This window comes from Schistocerca piceifrons, chromosome X (genome assembly GCF_021461385.2).
Source record: "Schistocerca piceifrons isolate TAMUIC-IGC-003096 chromosome X, iqSchPice1.1, whole genome shotgun sequence".
NCBI lineage: Eukaryota > Metazoa > Arthropoda > Insecta > Orthoptera > Acrididae > Schistocerca > Schistocerca piceifrons.
This window is the reverse complement of record NC_060149.1, coordinates 192,931,394-192,945,889: the sequence shown is the minus strand read 5'-3', so window position 1 is coordinate 192,945,889 and position 14,496 is coordinate 192,931,394. Positions and strand designations below refer to the sequence as shown.

Below are 14,496 nucleotides of genomic sequence, written 5' to 3'. Positions count from 1 at the left end.
TCAGACCGCGTTCAGAGTAAAGACGCTTCGACTGTCAAAATTTTATCAGTCATTTGTCGAAATATTCGTAATAAAGGACCCGAATTTACTGCCATCCAGAGACGTTCTCGCGCTCAAATTATTTTTGGGACTGAAAGCTGGCTGAAACCCGAAGTGAAAAGCTCTGAGATATTTAGTGAGTCATGGAACGTATTTCGAAAAGACTGATTAGAGGCCATAGGAGGGGGAGAGTTCATTGCAGTTGACAAAAATAAATATTGCCTCTATCCAGGTCGAAGATGAGTGTGACAGTGAAGTCATCTGGTCGAGTATAATATGTTTAGTTGAAACCAGGTCAACCGTTGGATGTTTTTACCGGTCGCCCGATTCTGATGTAACAGTTCTAGAATCATTCAAAGAAAATCTACGGTCAATAGCGGGCAAATACCCAGATCATGCAATACTAGTTGGAGGCGACTTTAACCTGCCGAGTATAGACTGGTATTTCTATCGATTCATTGCAGGGGGAACGGACAGACAGTCGTACGCGATACTTTTGTACTTGTTTCCTGAAAACTGTCTTGAACAGCTACCTCGATAGCCCACACGCTGTCGTAGACCTTGTAACTACGTATAGGCGAGATCTTCTCGACAATGTCAGTATAGAATCGGGGATTAGCGATCATGATGTCATTGTAGCAACTCTGGCTACGAAAGTTAATAAATCAGGAGCGTATTTCTGCTAGATACAGCAGATAAGCAGTTGTCAGCATCTCAGTTATAGAGTGAATTGACGTCAGTTAGTTCCAGTAATATGGACGTAGAGGTTCAAATTGTTCAAGTGGCTCTGAGCACTGTGGGACTCAACATCTATGGTCATCAGTCCCCTAGAACTTAGAACTACTTAAACCTAACTAACCTAAGGACATCACACAACACCCAGTCATCACGAGGCAGAGAAAATCCCTGACACCGCCGGGAATCGAACCCGGGAACCCGGGCGTTGGAAGCGAGAACGCTACCGCACGACCACGAGCTGCGGACTGGACGTAGAGGGATTAGGGGCAAAGTTCAAGCATAATGAAAGTTTCACTCTGCAGCAGAGTGTGCTCTGATACGAAACTTACTGGCAGATTAAAACTGTGTGCAGGACCGAGGCTCGAACTCAGGACCTTCGCTTTTAGCGGGCAAGTGCTCTGCCAACTGAACTACCCAAGCACGGCTCAGGAAACGTCCTCATAGCCATACTTGCTCCAGTACCTCGTCTCCTGCCTCCAAACTTCACAGAAGCTCTCCTGCGAAACTTGCACAACTAGCACACCTGGAAGAAAGGATATTGGGGAGACATGGCTTAGCCACAGCCTGGGGATGTTTCCAGAATGGCTAAGCGATGTCTCCCCAATATTCTTTCTTCCAGGAGTGCTAGTTCTGCAAGTTTCACAGGAGAGCTTCTGTGAAGTTTGGAAGATACGAGACGAGGTACTGGCGGAAGTAGGACTGTGAGGACGGGTCGTGAATTGTGCTTGGGTAGCTCAGTTGGTAGAGCACTTGCCCGCGGAAAGCAAAGGTCCCGAGTTGTAGTCTCGGTCCGGCACACAGTTTTAATGTGCCAGGAAGTTTCAAAATTCAAGCAGATTATAAATCGTGGTCTGCAGAATTCTGTCCCTAGTTACTAGATAAAGGATGGGAAAGACCCGTCATGGTTTTATAAGGATATTCGGAAGATGATGGGGAAGCAGGGGCTGTTGCACTTGTGCGTCTGTGAAAAGATGTATGCGCGAAGCATACAACTACCACTGTCATACCTTAGCAAAAGAGCTGGCAGAGAACACGAGAAAATTCTGGTCCTATGTAAAATCGGTAAGCGGGTCTAAGGCTTCCATTCCGTCCTTGGTTGACCAGTTTTGTGTGGCAGTTGAAGACAGCAAAACGAAAGCCGAAGTTTTTCATTTCGCGTTCAAAAAAACGATCACACAGAGGAATCGTACAAACATATCGTCATTTGACCATCGGACAGGCTCCCGTATGGACGACATAGTAATAACTATCCCTGGCGTAGAGAAAAAACTGAAAGATTTGAAAGCAAATGGGAATAAGTCACCAGATCCGTTTGGAATGCCAGTTCGGTTTCACAAAGGGTACGCTACGGCATTGGAATTGCATTCATCTCGAATCTCTCACCTAGCAAGAATTCCCAAGCGACTGGAGAACAGCGCAGGTGACTCCAGTATTTAAGAAAGGTAAAAGAATGGACCTGAAAAATTAGAGACCAATATCCCTAACTTCAGTTTCCTGCAGGATCCTTGACCATATTCTCAGTTCGAATATAATACATTTTCTTGACACTGAGGAGCTTACGTCCACGAATCAGCATGGTTTTAGAAAGCATCGCTCATGCGAAACTCAGCTGCCCTTTTCTCGCATGATATAATGCGAACTATGGATCAAGGGCAACAGGGAGATTACGTAATTCTAGACTTCCAGAAAGCATTTGACACGGTGGCCCATCGCAGGCAGTTAACGAAGGTACGAGCATATGGAATAACTGCACAGATATGTGAGTGGCTCGAAGACTTCTTTAGGAAAAGAACTCAGTATGTTTTACTCGACGGCGAGAGTTCATATGAGACAAGGATACCTTCAGGAGTGCCCCGGGCAAGTGAGATATGACCACTGTTGCTCTTTATGCACGTAAATGATTTGGTGGAGGGGGTAGGCAGCAATCTGCTGTTGTTTACTGATTATGCTGAGGAGTACGCTAAGGTGTCGAAGTTGAATGACTGTGGGAAGATGCAAGATGACTTAGACAAAACGTCTAGTTGGTATGATGAATGGCAGTCATCTCCAAATGTGGGGAAATGTAAGTTAATGCGGATGAGTAGGAAAAACAAACCAGTACTGTTCGGACACAGCATTAGTAGTGTACACTTTCACGTCGTTTAAATATTTGACCGCAACGTTGCAAAGCGATATGAAATGGAGCGAACATGTGAAGACTGCGGTACGGAAGGCGAATGGTCGACGTCGGTGTACTGGGAGAATTTTAGGAAAGTGTGGTTCATCTGTAAAGGAGACCGCATATAAGAGGCTCACGCGACCTATTTCTGAATGCTGCTCCAGTGTTTGGGAGCCATACCAGGTCGGACTGAAGGGGAACATCGAAGCAATTCAGAGGCGGACTGCTAGATTTGTTATCAGTAGGTTCGAACAACACATAAGTGTTACGGAGATGTTTCGGGACCTCAATTGGAAATCCCTGGAGGGAAGGCAACGCTCTTTTCGAGAAACACAAGTGAGAAAATTTAGAGAAGCGGCATCTGAAGCTGACTGCCGAATGGTTCTGCTGCCACCAACATACACTCCTGGAAATGGAAAAAAGAACACATTGACACCGGTGTGTCAGACCCACCATACTTGCTCCGGACACTGCGAGAGGGCTGTACAAGCAATGATCACACGCACGGCACAGCGGACACACCAGGAACCGCGGTGTTGGCCGTCGAATGGCGCTAGCTGCGCAGCATTTGTGCACCGCCGCCGTCAGTGTCAGCCAGTTTGCCGTGGCATACGGAGCTCCATCGCAGTCTTTAACACTGGTAGCATGCCGCGACAGCGTGGACGTGAACCGTATGTGCAGTTGACGGACTTTGAGCGAGGGCGTATAGTGGGCATGCGGGAGGCCGGGTGGACGTACTGCCGAATTGCTCAACACGTGGGGCGTGAGGTCTCCACAGTACATCGATGTTGTCGCCAGTGGTCGGCGGAAGGTGCACGTGCCCGTCGACCTGGGACCGGACCGCAGCGACGCACGGATGCACGCCAAGACCGTAGGATCCTACGCAGTGCCGTAGGGGACCGCACCGCCACTTCCCAGCAAATTAGGGACACTGTTGCTCCTGGGGTATCGGCGAGGACCATTCGCAACCGTCTCCATGAAGCTGGGCTACGGTCCCGCACACCGTTAGGCCGTCTTCCGCTCACGCCCCAACATCGTGCAGCCCGCCTCCAGTGGTGTCGCGACAGGCGTGAATGGAGGGACGAATGGAGACGTGTCGTCTTCAGCGATGAGAGTCGCTTCTGCCTTGGTGCCAATGATGGTCGTATGCGTGTTTGGCGCCGTGCAGGTGAGCGCCACAATCAGGACTGCATACGACCGAGGCACACAGGGCCAACACCCAGCATCATGGTGTGGGGAGCGATCTCCTACACTGGCCGTACACCACTGGTGATCGTCGAGGGGACACTGAATAGTGCACGGTACATCCAAACCGTCATCGAACCCATCGTTCTACCATTCCTAGACCGGCAAGGGAACTTGCTGTTCCAACAGGACAATGCACGTCCGCATGTATCCCGTGCCACCCAACGTGCTCTAGAAGGTGTAAGTCAACTACCCTGGCCAGCAAGATCTCCGGATCTGTCCCACATTGAGCATGTTTGGGACTGGATGAAGCGTCGTCTCACGCCGTCTGCACGTCCAGCACGAACGCTGGTCCAACTGAGGCGCCAGGTGGAAATGGCATGGCAAGCCGTTCCACAGGACTACATCCAGCATCTCTACGATCGTCTCCATGGGAGAATAGCAGCCTGCATTGCTGCGAAAGGTGGATATACACTGTACTAGTGCCGACATTGTGCATGCTCTGTTGCCTGTGTCTATGTGCCTGTGGTTCTGTCAGTGTGATCATGTGATGTATCTGACCCCAGGAATGTGTCAATGAAGTTTCCCCTTCCTGGGACAATGAATTCACGGTGTTCTTATTTCAATTTCCAGGAGTGTATATTGAGCGTAAGCACCACAAAAATTAAAAAACGAGAAATTAGGGCTCATTTGGAGGCATATAGAGAGTCGTTTTTCCCTCACCGTATTTGTGAGTGGAACAGGAAAGGCTCTGGCTCTGAGCACTATGGGACTTAACAGCTGTGGTCATCAGTGGAACAGGAAAGGAAATGACTAGTAGTTGTACAGGGTATTCTCCGCCACGCACCGTACGGTGACTTGCGGAGTATCTCCGTAGATGTATATGTAGATGTAGGCTTGACAGCAGTCACCGAAGGAATACAGATACGCGCTGATTGGAGATAGTGATAAGTTTTTACATATTCATCTTTTAGCAGCAGTTGCATTAGGTCATTAAAGTTATGAAATTATTTAATTTTATGGTCTTATTCATGATAACATTCTTAACTTCTGTCTCTATATTATTAACTTATAACCGAACAAATAATTTACTTTTTGAGTAGAAGTGCTGTTTGATTTTTTTAACTTTTTTTGTAGTGATACCGAAGTTCAGCCATCTGTTAAATAACATAAATTTGTTGTAACTGTGTTAAATGCGACATTTATTAGCCAGGTTACAAGAAAAGAGAAGCAAATAAATAAACGTTTTGGCCGTAACAGAACACTAAACTCATAGGAAAAGAAATTTAAACAGGAATTTTTGTAAGAATAGCTTCGTAGTTCTCGCAAAGCCTTGTTCGTAAATTTAGACAACCGGTAAGGACACCATCGCATTTTTCATGTAGTGATGGTAAGAATAAAATTTGAGAGATTAGGATGAGTAAGGAGACAGTCATTTTGCCCTCACTCCGTTGGCGAACAACTTAGGTATGTGTATGACCAATACAGGCCCTAGTGCCCTCCGTGGAGCTCTGTATAATGGCTTTCGGAGTATGTAAGGGGACGATCAGAAAATTACCGTTTCAGTGCGTTGCTGCAGCTATAGGCAAGCCAGCGCTACCCCAATGTAGGTATATAAGCACCGACATGTGAACAAGGATTTAGTGTGGCTTTCGAACTGAAAGTTCCTACAGAAATGCCCTGTTCTTTTTCCTGTAGGACTAATAGTGGGTGCGTAGCGATCGTGAGAATATGAGAATCTTAAAATCTGGCACGTAGTTTTTGGCTAGATATAACAATTGTGGACTGCATAAAATGACATCGTTTTGAAGGCCAGATATAAAATTATGGGTTGCACAAGACGACATCGGTAGGAGAACCTCATTCACCTTTTATATGCAGATGTAGACCGATAGCTGACTAAACAGTGGTAAATTCAGCGTGGAAATAACATGGAGACGAATATGCGCTGTTTTTATGATTATAGACTCAGCGATAAATCATTGACGTCGTTCCAGTATCGTGGTGTAACGTATTAAGATATGCAGTATTAGATGTAATGTTTACGGGAAAGTGATTGTAGCCTGTGCTTTATTGTCAGGGCCTCGGACAGATGTAACGGAATATGTATTATTAGCGCTTGTCATCCTTGCCGGTTTAACGAGTGGAACTACTGAAACGTCTCTGACAATATCTGCGGAATTGGTTACAGCTTTCTAGCTTTCTGTATTGGGGGTAGTGCGTTACGGAGATAAGCAACGAATTGCAGTGGGAAGCTTAAGCAAAAAAGTGCCGTGCTCCTCTGAAGGGCTACTGAACTTTTCTCTGAGGAACCTAAGAATGCACTATTTTTCTTTACACACGTGTCGCGCCAAGACCTCAGTAATCAGCGAAATACGAGTGCGTTGGGAAACCTGAAACTTCAGTGGTGTGTTTTTGTGCGAACGTCTTTAACAACGAAAAATAGATTTTTAAATGTTTTGTGGTTATTTCTTATATATCCGAACGTAATGCACCATTTCAAATACAGAAGTTTTAATGAAAATGGTTCAAATGGCTCTGAGCACTATGGGACTCAACTGCTGTGGTCATAAGTCCCCTAGAACTTAGAACTACTTAAACCTAACGAACCTAAGGACATTACACACATCCATGCCCGAGGCAGGATTCGAACCTGCGACCGTAGCGGTCGTGCGGTTCCAGACTGTAGCGCCTTTACCCGCTCGGCCACTCCGGCCGGCTTGAAAATATAAGAGATGTACTGTCCATACGTGTGGAAACTGATATCGAAAATTACAAGGTGAGTCTGAAAAGTTCGGTGAATTGACCCAGAAAATAAATGAAACAAAATTTACAAACAAAATACCTTTAATGGCCGTCAAGGTAATCACCAGTAGCTACAACACACGTCTGACATCGGTTGTAAAGCTGTTGAAGACTGTCAGCAAACTCTTCTTGTGGAATCGCTCGAAGCACCGTGGTCATGCGCTAATTTAAGGCGAGGAAACAAAAAGTAAACTGCCGGCGTCAAATCTGGAGAATAAGGAGGGTGTTGAAGAACAGTCGCCTTGCACTGAGCGAGAAAGTTGAGCACACAGGAGTTGCGGATGTCCAACAACTAGTGAGCACGTTACTTCGAGCGATTCCACAAGATGTTTCCTAGAGCTTTACGACCGATGTCAGAAACGTGTTGTAACTGCTGGCACATCCTTGAAGGTCAGTAAAGGTATTTTGTTTGTAACTCTTGTTTCCTTTACCCTGTGGGACTATTAATCGAACTTTTCAGACGCACCTTGTATTCAGTCAGGCACTGTTTGTTATCAGTTTATCAGATTCATTACGAAAAGAAAGATCATACACTGCCAGAAAATCTGTCCGTTGAGAGTTGGGTGGTATATGTACATTCTTGATGTGGACGATCGTACGTAGTAGAAGCTAGCGCGTTTTCAGACGATAGGACAATGTAGCAGCGTTATGACACATCTAAATTCAGTTCAGGTATTCTGGCTGTTTCTAAGCTGCAAACGTAAGAGCAAACAGGGAGGAGCGGAGGTATTATGGTCCGAAAATTTGCATGATTGTAAATTACTCCCTCCTTCGTACGCGTGTGTGTTCCTCTTTCATTATGCGCTATTATTAAATAAGTGACCAAAGGCCCGTACACACAGCAAACAAAGCTGCTTAGGAGGGTCGCAAGAAGGGCAGCGCTGACGAGGCAGCGCGGCATTGCTCCCTGGCTGCAGAATCGCGAACGCTCACTACTCAAGCCTTACGCCTCAGTCTTCTGCTTTAGGTAACCAGTCACGAATCTGCTACGGACATAGGATCCAACATGACGCTGTACTTAAATTCATATTATATCTTTCACGAAAGAGAACATTATTTCTCCTTAGCCTTTATAATTCCACAGAACCGTGCTTATTTAAACCAGTTTCGACTGTGTAGCCATTCTCAGATGCGAAAGTCAATGAATATGTGTCATATGCCCTACAAACAACAATCAGGCATCTAATCCTGCGGACTATCACACAGCTGGGAAATGTGTAATCGCAAGTTTTGCAAAACTGAGCAAAGTACACGTTATTAATTATCCAAGATTCACACGAACCGAAGGGAAAGGGGGATAGGCAATCGGCAATCCGCACGTCAGGTGATAGGACCAATAAAATTCGAGCTCCCACTCCCGCTAATCATCCTTTGTAATTACTTCAGTTGTGTAGGCCTCTCCATTCGAGGTCTGTGCATTGTGGGGGAGGTTCAGGTATGTTATAAACAATCATTGACAGTAATTTTATAGTGGAAGGGTTCGGAAATAAGAACAATGATACAACATATTAACTAATGATTTATTATTAACAATTTCTTTTGCAATACAATTTTTACAATAAATTTTGTTACTTGTTAACATTTTTCCTATTGCGTTGTTGTTTGCAAAGCTATTTGCTTCTGATGACATACACACAGTGGTGTTTCTTTTACAAAGCTATTTTTTCTTATGTATTGGGTTGGTGCATAAGATCGTAGGGTTTTTCCATCTAAGAAACACAACAGACGCACATAAGCCGGCCAGAGTGTCCGAGCGGTTCTAGGCGCTACAGTCCGGAACCGCGTGACCGCTACGGCCGCAGGTTCGAATCCTGCCTCGGGCATGGATGTGTGTGATGTCCTTAGGTTAGTTAGGTTTAATTAGTTCTAAGTTCTAGGGGACTTATGACCTCAACAGTTGAGTCCCATAGTGCTCAGAGCCATTTGAACCATTTTGACGCACATAACAGAGTCCTTAGTCATCAATATGTTATCCTTAACTGTCTACAACTGTCTACCAACTCTGGGGTAACTTTTCGATTCCACCACTGAAGAAATCACTTGGTTTTGTGGCGACAAACTCGTCGAACCATTTTCGGAGCGCATTTTCATCTGGAAAGGAGGGTCCTTGAAATTTCTTCGATAGAAAGCGGAAAAGATGAAAACCTGAGGGCGCAAGATCAGGTGAATAAGGTGGGTGCGGAATGGCTTCCCAATCCAACTCCTGTACAGTGTATTTTGTCAGTCTAGCAGAATGCGTGTGGGCGTTACTGTGGAGTAGCATCACTTCACGCGGTCTTCCTGGCCGTTGTTTTTGGACTGCGTTTGCAAGACGTTCAGTTGATGTCAATAAATTCCGATAGTGGTGGTTACACCTTGGAGAAGCAATTCGTAGTACTCCACACCGTCGCTGTTCCGCTAGATGCACAACATTATCTTTTGTGGGTGCGCGCAGGTTTTGTACGAGAAGCTCTGCTTTGTTTGGGCTCAACCATTCCATGCACATGTGGCCACGTGCTGATTTTTGTGATTTTGACTAAGAGCATGCGGTACTCAAACCCCCGGGTTTTCAACCTTCCGCATTGCATAAAAATGTCGCACGTCGGCGGAATGATCACAGTTCTCCATTACACTGACGTAGATCGTTGTGGATTAATGCATTGAAACGATTTTCATCAAACCTCGAAGGTCTCCCTGAGCGTGGAGAGTCACCAATTTCAAAACGAGAAGGGCTGGCGGTAACACTCCACGGAGGCTCGAATTTCTCTAATTTTAGCACCATGATGTTTATGTGAGATGTATGTTTTAAAAAAAGAGTGCGTTTCTGGATTTATTTTGAATCGTGGACTCCAGGAACTTTGTGAGGAAGTCGCTCTGCGATGATTATCACAAACTTGCAACGTATCGTACTATAATTTGTTGAGTACATTCGTTATGCTCTCAAGACGGCTTAATAAACATGTGACGAGTCGTGCAGCTCTTCTTTAAGCATTTTACACGTCATCCGTTAATCCAACTTCGTAAGAGTTCCAGACTGACGCACAGTACTCAAGAATTTATCGAACGACGGTCTTGTAATTGATGCGTTCGTGTGTGAGCTAGACTTCCGTAGATTCCTCCAATAAATCTGAGTCCAAGATCTACCTCCGCAAGGCAGATTTGCAGCTGATTGCAGTGACTGAATGCCAATCGAGGAGACTAACCACGTAGGACAATTGCATCCATTTCCACGCATTACATTACATTTATTTACGTCAAGCGATAGCTGCCAATGTTTGTTCCAGACGCTGATTTCCGCAAGTCGCTCTGCAGTTAGTAACAAATTTTAAACAGTGTCACGTCCCTGTACACCAATGCGTTGCCTGTGAAAAGAAACAGAACATTATCAGCCAGGTTATTTATATAGATCGTATCGCTCACTGCGTCCATCACTGGTAGCTGAATGCTCAGCGCGACGGAATGTCATACCTAACGGTCCGGGTTCGATACCCGGCTGGGTCGGACATTTTTCTCCGCTCAGGGACGGGTTGTTGTGTTGTTCTTATCATCATCATTTCATCCGCATCGACACGCAAGTCGCCGAAGTCGGGTCAACTCGAAAGACTTGTACCAGGCCAGGGCCCAACGGACGGCCAAATAGCAGAAGATGTGTTGCTGCTGGCGGCGAGAGAGCCTCGGTGGGGCGGGATGGGTCCTGGCGTCGAGTCCTCAGCCCTCTGCCTCTACTGCTTTCGCATCACAGCCTTCCTGGCAGCCCGCCGGAGTGGCCGTGCGGTTAAAGGCGCTGCAGTCTGGAACGGCAAGACCGCTACGGTCGCAGGTTCGAATCCTGCCTCGGGCATGGATGTTTGTGATGTCCTTAGGTTAGTTAGGTTTAACTAGTTCTAAGTTCTAGGGGACTAAAGACCTCAGCAGTTGAGTCCCATAGTGCTCAGAGCCATTTGAACCATTTTTTGAGCCTTCCTGGCGTATTTTTGCTGACGCCACATAAGCCAGTAAGATCGCCGCGTACTCTCATTTCCAAAGGTCGAATCCCAGAAACCGTTGGTGCGGCACAGCACCTTTGTTCAGGAACACTGTGGATGCCGTGCTTTGCCACTACAGAGTTCTCGGTTTGTCCGAGGCGAACGCTCCTCACACGTTCTAAGAGGCGCTACGAGATGCAGCTCTGCGTATGGTCGATATACTGCATACCACACTCGCAACTGATGTTGTAGACGCCAGCTGCCCGCAGCCCTAGTTGTCTGACTGACCCAACATATTCGTGATGTTAACCGTTGAGCTGAAAATAGTTTTTACCCGGTGGTTCTCCACCGTCCTGACAATGTTGGCTGTGGGCGGCTCTGCGTAGTGGAGGAATGCCAAGCGTTTGGTTTCTTCTTCTCGATTGTTTTCTTTCTTCTTCTTGTTCGGATGGAGAGCGCGTGTTATATGTATCTCCGAGTATCCGGAGGTTTTGCGCAGATGCTGCAACTCGGTAGAGAGACTTCCTCGTCGCATGTGGCTCACGCTGCGTGTACCAGGGCACTCCAGTGTAAAACGCTCACGCGAAGATGGCAGTATGGTTGTCAGCCGAAATATTGTGGCAAGGTGTCGAAGCCATCCGGTTGCATTCCTGCAACTTTAAGTATCGAAGATTTTTCGATGTCAAGAAACATAGCTTCAATCTGATTCTGAAAATCTCCAGAACGCGTAAAAACTCAGATTGCACAGCGTAACTGTCGTCGCAACTGGTTTCGCTATAGGTCCCAATGTTCGAGTTCTGTGAACGTCCGTACGCACTGAAAATCTCCTCTTGCGTGGTAAACTCATTGCTGTTGCACAAGTTTTTACTTCGCTTCGTACTTTAGTATACAGCGTGTTGTGAACCGACGCCGGGATGTTTGCTGCGACTAATCCATTATATCGGGGTTTAATAAAACCCGGAACGGCCCGTGGAATGCAAGTCCAGAAGCTAACACTTCGCGCTGTGTCATGCCGATGTGCTCACCTGCTGGGAGAAAGCCTCAACAGCGCCTGGCAGCATTCACCGGAAACTACGGGCCTCTGGTTTTGCTACCAACGTTTCCATAAACAAATCAACTCTTCGAGTAACCAAGATACTTTCATACTTTTCACTTCGTGTCCTCAAAAAAAGCTCTTAAGCTCTTATCTCTTAGTTGCGATACTGTTCACTGGAGAAATTGGTGAAAACGTGATCAGTTGTTCATCTCGCAAAATCCCCGCAGAACACGTTTTTATTTTTATCGTTTAGATATACATGCCATTTTCGTGTAAGTAAAACATCAATAATTATATGGTAATGGAAATATTGGGGCTAGGTCTACCTGATCCCCATAACACAACGACAAAAAATAAATTTCACCTATTAGTCCCTAAATGTTGTAATATAGTACTGTGGATGTCAGCAGTAGCTTTATTGTGTGTGTATCTTCAGCTACCAATGACGAACAGTGGTTTTCGCAAAAATACTCTAATAACACTGCTCAGGAAAGAGTCAAAACGGGCTTTAAGGATATTTGCACCTAGCAGTGAGGAAGCCGACTCGCTTAAAAAACTGGACAACTGTAAGTAGGACTGGCGCCCCGCCAGTTGGGTACAAACGTATATGGATATTGATAGCAATAATTATTTCGCGTGGCTCAATGGCCTGGTGCAAGTCTTTCCATTCGACGCCACTTGGGTGAATCGCGTATCCTAACGTAACCCAGTTATACAACCGGGGAAAGGAGACCTAAAGTTAAACGTGCAATACGAACCACATGTAGTTTGTGGCGACTCCTCAAAACGTTAAGAGGCGAAGGCTAGGTTAAAACGAAGACTGGAAAATCCTTGGTCCCTAGGAGATTCGAGGCTGCAATCTCTCGGTTTCGAGGCACGCACTTTACGGCTAGGCCACCAGCCTCAACATGTATGTAGACAGCTTATCTGTAGGTTTTGATGAGTGAGTTTGCGCGTGGCAACGTATGTGAAGTTTGTGGCCGTATCTTCTGATTGCATTGACTGAGAAGTTTAAATGTTTTACACCGCTAAGGGACCGTAGACTTTAGTATTTGACATAAATGTCAACTTCCTGGAAAAAGGGACTGTTAACGGACGGACAGACAGACAGATGGACTGACGGAATGGCAAAGAATTTATTTTCATGTGATATAATTACAATTCACAATTGTAATTTTGACATTTTTGCTCTACTCGTACTGTGAAACCTGGTTTCTTGTCTAATTACATGAGTTTAAGTCAACAGGAAGTGCGCTATAGATTCTGATGAATGAAGTTGCGAGTGTTGAAATATGTGACATAAACGGCCGTATCTTTTGAATGCATTGACTTAGAAGCTTAAATCTTTGATAGCGGGAAGGAACCATAGATCTTTGTATGTGACACAAATTTCAACTTGACACCTCTAAGCGTTCCTGAGAGTAAAGGGGATCTAACAGTCAGACAACCAAGCGATCCTATGAGCGTTCCGTTTTTTACCGACTGAGGTACGGAATCCTTAAAACGAACCGAATATTGGCGTTTAACATCACGGCGACGACGAGTAAATACACACGACAGATAAAGTATAGGGAAGGAAATAGGTAGTGTCTTTTAAATGAAACCGTTTAAATATTCATCTTAAATGACTTACGGAAATCACGGAAAATCTAAATTAGCATGTAAATGCGGGGATCTGAATGCCGCTCCACCTCAATGTGAGTCCAGTGTCTTAACCACTGCGCCATCTCGCTTAGTAACTCATTGCAGTGTATCTAGCTACGACGTACACTTTGTTTTCATACTGTTGTGTAGAGCTGTTCGTTTGTGCGTGTCCCGAAGAAGGCAATTCATCAGTAACGAAACTGAACCATACTTAAAACGGAATTAGAATGAAATTAATACCTTCAGCTGCTGACGGGCGTTGATATTTATCAGCGAGGATAGGTGAAAATGTGTGCCCCGACCAGGACTCTAACCCGGGATCTCCTGCTTACATGGCAGACGCTCTATCCAGCTGAGCCACCGAGGCTCAAAAGATAGTGCGACTGCAGGGACTATCTCGCGCACGCCTCCCGCGCGACCCACATTTCGGACATATCCGAAAGAACAGGCATCATATCCATGTAAGTATATAGTTCTGGCAATACCGGCTATGACCATCTTCTGTGCGGATGCACACATATTCCCCGAACTCTTACGGGACTTGGTAAGAATGTCTTCCACGAGTAATGAGTGTGTTTGGATGGGACACTACGAATGTAGTGTGTGGACATACAAGGTGAGAATGTGGGTCTCGCGGGAGGCGTGCGCGAGATAGTCCCTGCAGTCGCACTATCCTCTGTGCCTCGGTGGCTCAGATGGATAGAGCGTCTGCCATGTAAGCAGGAGATCTCGGCTTCGAGTCCCGGTCGCGGCACACATTTTCACCAGTCCCCGTTGATATATACACTCCTGGAAATTGAAATAAGAACACCGTGAATTCATTGTCCCAGGAAGGGGAAACTTTATTGACACATTCCTGGGGTCAGATACATCACATGATCACACTGACAGAACCACAGGCACATAGACACAGGCAACAGAGCATCCACAATGTCGGCACTAGTACA

General features: G+C 45.9%; 1 non-coding gene across 1 annotated transcript; it reads right to left on the bottom strand.

Annotated features, from left to right (window-relative positions):
- Window positions 1-13,842: 13,842 nt before the first annotated feature.
- Trnat-ugu lies at window positions 13,843-13,916 on the bottom strand. The gene has a single exon. It is a non-coding gene; the product is annotated as a tRNA-Thr (tRNA).
- Between the last annotated feature and the right edge of the window lie 580 nt (window positions 13,917-14,496).